The 6,000-nt window shown below is 43.1% G+C and overlaps 1 long non-coding RNA gene across 1 annotated transcript in view; it reads left to right on the top strand.

Moving 5' to 3' along the window:
• Nucleotides 1-3,178: 3,178 nt before the first annotated feature.
• The window catches only part of LOC146063780 (uncharacterized), an 88,275-nt gene continuing 85,453 nt past the window's right edge, over nucleotides 3,179-6,000 (top strand). The window contains exon 1 of the long non-coding RNA XR_014471662.1: nucleotides 3,179-3,816. This is a non-coding gene — a long non-coding RNA (uncharacterized LOC146063780). The remainder of the gene's footprint in view (nucleotides 3,817-6,000) is intronic.

Here is a 6,000-nt window from a genome sequence, read left to right as displayed (position 1 = left end):
AATAGTGATTTTCACAGATCTGAGACTGAGATCTGAATCTGGACTTAAGTTCTAAAAGAAACTAAACTCATCATTATCTATTAATATGATATTTTAATTATAACAGCCTGGCTCAAATTACAACTTTTTCCAAAATGTCATTTATACCTCATTACTGAGTCTCAATAGAGGAAAAGTATACATTGTTTAAAATGAGCTTAATGAATGATAGAAGTCCATCTAACTCGGAACTCCTTTAAACAAATATTGTTTTCCAATGTACAGTTTGCTTTTAGTGTAATATCTCTATAGCAAGAAAATCAACCATACATGCCGACTTTATAATTCTCCTCTCCGGGAGAGGAGTGAAAAGGGGGCGGGACGTGGCTTTGTTTTGGGGGCGAGGCAAGACTGACATCACCAGTACCGCCCCCATGACAGACAGCCACATTCATTCGCGGGTCCGCGGATGGCGGAGAGGCTAAATACCATGATTCCCATCATTTTAGTCCCTTCCCCTCTCCGGAGACCCGCAAAATTCTGAGTTTTAGACCGCGGGGAAGGGGGGAGCGTGGGGAAGTTTTATATTGTGGGTTACAGGTACTCTTTACTTAGAAGGGCGCCCACGATTTTGATCGTGGGCATCGTTAGTAAAAAATCTCGGGCATTGAATGCACTAAAAAATCGGGTGCGATCAACCGACGAGATGCCCGAGATTTCCCATAGGGAACAATGTTAAATGTCTCAATTGACCCAATTTTTCTGTTCAATGCCTCAATTGACCCGATTTTTCCATAGGAAACAATGTTAAATGGGCCACAGAGGCCAAATAGGCACCCTGAAGTGTATAATGGCCACCCGAATTGTTAACGCCACCCCACGATCAACGTCAACCCGATGCGCGAGGGGCGGCGGTACGCGTCCTACGACCTTTTCATACCCCCACTATCCACGTCGGCGTGGAGTTGAGAATAGAAAGTGTAGCGAGCGCAGCGAGCCACCGAGCCCGAAGCGTGGCGAGCGCAGCGAGCCCCGCGAGGGTACGCGGACAGCTGTGAAGCCCGCGAGGGGACGCGGATACCTGTGAAGGTATCCGCGTCCCCTCGCGGGGCGCGCTGCGCTCGCCACGCTTCGGGCTCGGTGGCTCGCTGCGCTCGCCACACTTTCTATTCTCAACTCCACGTCGACGTGGATAGTGGGGGTATGAAAAGGTCGTAGGACGCGTACCGCCGCCCCTCGCGGGCTCGCTGCGCTCGCCACGCTTCGGGTTGACGTTGATCGTGGGGTGGCGTTAACAATTCGGGTGGCCATTATACACTTCAGGGTGCCTATTTGGCCTCTGTGGCCCATTTAACATTGTTTCCTATGGAAAAATTGGGTCAATTGAGGCATTGAACAGAAAAATTGGGTCAATTGAGACATTTAACATTGTTCCCTATGGGAAATCTCGGGCATCTCGTCGGTTGATCGCACCTGATTTTTTAGTGCATTCAATGCCCGAGATGGCCGAGATGGGCGCCCTTCTAAGTAAAGAGTACCGGGTTACATTATCCTGATAGCTATTTAGGATGATGTGAGCTAGCACATTAGCCCAAACCAGTGCATTTGAATAATTTGTCACACTATATCACACAAGACACTACTAAATCTCTTATCCATGCACTCATTATATCCCGCATTGACTATTGCAATAGTCTTTTAACTGGTCTTCCCAAGAACAGACTCACCCCACTGCAATCCATTTTAAATGCTGCTGCTATGCTGATATTCCTATTTTACAGTATTCAATATAAAATACTTCTACTCACATATAAAGCTATAAACCATACTGCCCCAGCTTATATCTCTTTACTTATCACAAAATATCTCCCAACTCGACCACTCCGCTCTGTGCAAGATCTGCGTCTCTCTTATGCACGGATCACCAGCTCCCATTCACTACTACAGGACTTTCATTGGGCTGCTCCCATCCTATGGAATGCCCTTCCACGCACAATAAGACTCTCTACTAGCCTCCAAACCTTCAAGTGTTCCCTGAAAACTCACCTCTTCAGGCAAGCCTATCATATTTATGTAATAACGCTCTAATCAGAATCAACTTTATTGGCCATGTATACTTGCGTATACTAGGAATTTTTTGTGGATTACAGAGCAGCTACAAGCAAGGGAACACGGGGGAGGTGTGACATACAGAGACATTTCAACTTTTTTGTGTACATACATTGGATATTTAACGTTTCAATGATGAACATAGTTAGACGAGTCTATTTGAATTCATTTGTAGCACATTGTTCAATTGGTGGATAACTAACGGACAGAAGCTATTCGCAGATCTGGATGATTTGGCAGGGATCGATCTGAAGCGTCTGCCCGATGGGAGAATGTCAAATAGGTTGTGCCCAGGGTCAACCCAAAGCAATTCATCACATGCAATTCAAATTATGTGATTTACGCCATCCGGTGCTCTTGCGATAAATTGTATGTCGGCAAGACCAAAAGGAATCTAAAGATACGACTTGCCGAACATGTTCGCAATATTAAGAAAGGCTTTAAAGAACATCTGTTTTCCTTGCATTTTTTAGAGATGCATAACAGCTCAGTCAAGTCAATCACAGGATTTTGGGGGCTTGAGGCGGTTAAATGCAACTGGCGACACAATAACAGAGATATTAGACTTGCCCAAACAGAGATGAGATGGATATTCAATCTGTCCACTTCTACTCCGCATGGCTTGAATCACGAATTTGAATTGAAGTGTTTTTTATGAGCATACATTTATATATATTTGTTTTTAGAGATTATTGATTTTATATGTCGCTATTTATTAATATATCTACATTTGCTGCTATCTACTAATAATAATTGCTGCTATTGTGTTTGTATATCCACACTTGATGCTAACTATTGCTGCTATTGTATTGATATAATATATAATGGATTTATTTATCCACACGTGCTGCTGCTTGTTAATAATAATTACAGCTATTATATTGAGATAGTATATAATGTATTTATTGTGTGTATTTAATATTTTTGTTGATATATACATATGTTGTATGTATCTATTTTTGTAAATGGAGGAACCATGTAACAACTGTTCAGCATTTGGGAAAATGGAGGACGCATTTTGGGGTTACACGTAAGATGACAATAGCGTTTCCTGCTATATTAAATTGAGGAATCAGCTTATCATCTTGAAGGAGAATTTAATACACTTTTAAGGTAGTATGGATTATTAGAACACATCCATTAAAGACCGCTAATTGGTCATATCCCTGTATTATGCGCTCCAAATCGGGGAAGCAATAGACTTCCGGCGGATACGCCGCCCATTACAAGCCCACACATTGCCAGGAGAAACATTTGACACCTTACAGACGGAGACACGCATATGTGTGTCACAGAGCGGACATCCGACTTCCGGGCGTGCGTTCCACGTCCCACACGCATGCCGCACATTACAAACCCACACATTGCCTGGGGAAACATTTGACACCTTGCAGACGGAGACACACACATGCGTGACATCTGACTTTCGGGCGTGCATTCCACATCCCGGAAGTAGGTAATTCAGTTACCGGACCGGAGTTATATTTAGTTATAACATATCACATAACCCCCGGACCCCATTGTTATTAAACTGGAAACCTACCCGCTAAAAAGGCTCTATATAGATCCCCATATCAGTTAGCTCACTTTAAGCTAAGAGCCCCGTTCACCATAATTATGCTGAACCGGAAATGGTTGCTCCATACTGCTATATAAACCCTGTTTGATTGACTCACTATCTATCCTTGAGAAAGCTGGCTGGGACCGTCGAAACATGTCGGAAGATAAGTGAGTTTGTTTTTATATTTTATTTTATCCTTTCTTTCTGTATTTTGTGACTTATGGCCATTGGGCCACTATACAGTAATAAATTTTGGTACTGAGCCCGGTCATTCCCTCTGTTTTTTCGGCATACCGTCTGCCTGGGGGAACTGGTTGTAAGAGGAGTGGTAACAGGACCTGCTCCACAAAGATACCTTGATATGTGTATCACATCGACATCTTTAGTGAGTACCAGTGGCTTAAGTTCGTTCCAGTTGCCCGGAGGCAAAATATATATTGGTGCCCCCTCCCCAAACACACACACACACACCTTATAACCTTATATAACCTTATATAAAATATATATTTATTTTAATAAATATAGAAAGAGACATAGAGAACACATATATATTTCAGAACTCAGCCACAGAAGCAATATTTTGGCTTCTAAATAACTGATTTAAATTTGCATGGGGAGGAGCGGTGCCCCCTTGGGAGCAAGAGCCCGGCGGCAGATGACTCCATTGCCTCCCAGAGTTCTGCCTCTGGTGAGTACGGTACGAAGTGACCTTGTTCATCCTTGCTATTTGCAATACCATCTGTTTCCACCCACATTTAGCCTAATACACAAAGCCCAACTGATGCAGCTGGTGGTGCTGACCTATCCCTTGCTGTAATCAACCTTGTAAGTACATTTGTAACATGTATGAATTAATTTTTCTCTAAAACATGGCTCACCTGGTGTTTGTGGAACTACACGTGCCAGCATGCCCTGACACACTATAACCATTACAGTCCAAGCAATGAGTGCCAGAGCTTGCTGGAATATGTAGTTCCACAACCTTTGACGGGCCAGAAGTTACCCAACACTACTTTTCAGCAATCCCATTGTCATATACCATTACACTATGTCATATTTCACACAACAATTGCTTTAAAAATAATACACAGACAAAATGGTATGCGTTTAGACATTTTTACTGCAGTATAGTATGTCATAAACAACCTGCATTTTTGTCACTCAAACATTCAAAGTGTTGGGGGATGTAACAAGATGTATTGCATATTAGATGCAAATTAAAAATGTATAAAAAAATATGAATTATTTTCTCCCACCATCAGGCCACCCTAAACCACTTCTTGAAGCTGCACCCAGGCCACCCCGGGTCCTAATACTCCGACGGGGTGGGGAAGTGGGGGAGCCACTTACTGGGGTACTAGATATACTACTCAGTGTAGATGCTGCTGCACCTTTGACATTGCCTTCCATCTGCTGAAGTTGTGCCTGCATACCTATTAAGGCATTGCACAGAAAAGGGGGTTTGGATCCACACAGACTTTTATCATCAATTAGAACATTCTAGAAAAACATCTGTTAGGACCAATATGTTGGACTACTTTTATAGATTTTTGTAGTCTCGGATTGGTGGTGCGCCCAACACATTCAGTATTTGTAACTGAAAAAAAGGGGGGTTGTTTGCAAGGGGCAAACGGTAAGGCAAATGTGACTTTTTGGGCGCACTCTTTATTTTATAAATTGTATGATATGATTATTAAGTTAAAACATAACTTTTAATAGGCTTCTTAGTGTAAAATATGGAGTGTTCCTTAATTTTTGATCAGTCATTTAGTACATTATCATTGGACTGTCAATCAAACAACACATAACACAAAAGCAAGACAAAGACATACATACATATACACATGATATTTGTTAAATTGAAGTGTGATACCCTTATTTATAACTTTTCACACTTCTATTGATTCACTCATGTGTTCTATTAATATTGCCTCAGCAATTGTCATTAGGGGATGCAGTTAAAATCCCGGCGGTCGGGATCCCGGCGTTCAGAATCCCGACGCCGGAATCCCGACCTCCAAAATGCTGACACATTCTCCCTCCTGGGGTGTCCACGACACCCCTGGAGGGAGAATAAATTAGTGTGCCGAGTGTAGCGAGGCACCGGGGCCGCTGCGTGGCGAGCGCAGCGAGCCCGCAAGGGGGGGCGATCCACGTCCCCCCCTTGTCGGCATTTCGGCTGTCGGAGTTCCGGCGTCGGGATTCTGAACGCCGGGATTCTGACCGCCGGGATTCAATACTGAATCCGTCATTAGTTTACGTAAGTCAGCTTTGCCAGCTTGCCCAGGTATTCCCACACAGTTGTTTATATGTAATCTGGTTTCAATATCGGATTGTTGGTGCTCTATAGA

Source organism: Crinia signifera, chromosome 3 (assembly GCF_055691185.1).
Source record: "Crinia signifera chromosome 3, ASM5569118v1, whole genome shotgun sequence".
Taxonomy (NCBI): Eukaryota; Metazoa; Chordata; class Amphibia; order Anura; family Myobatrachidae; genus Crinia; species Crinia signifera.
This window is presented reverse-complemented; position numbering and strand designations above follow the sequence as displayed.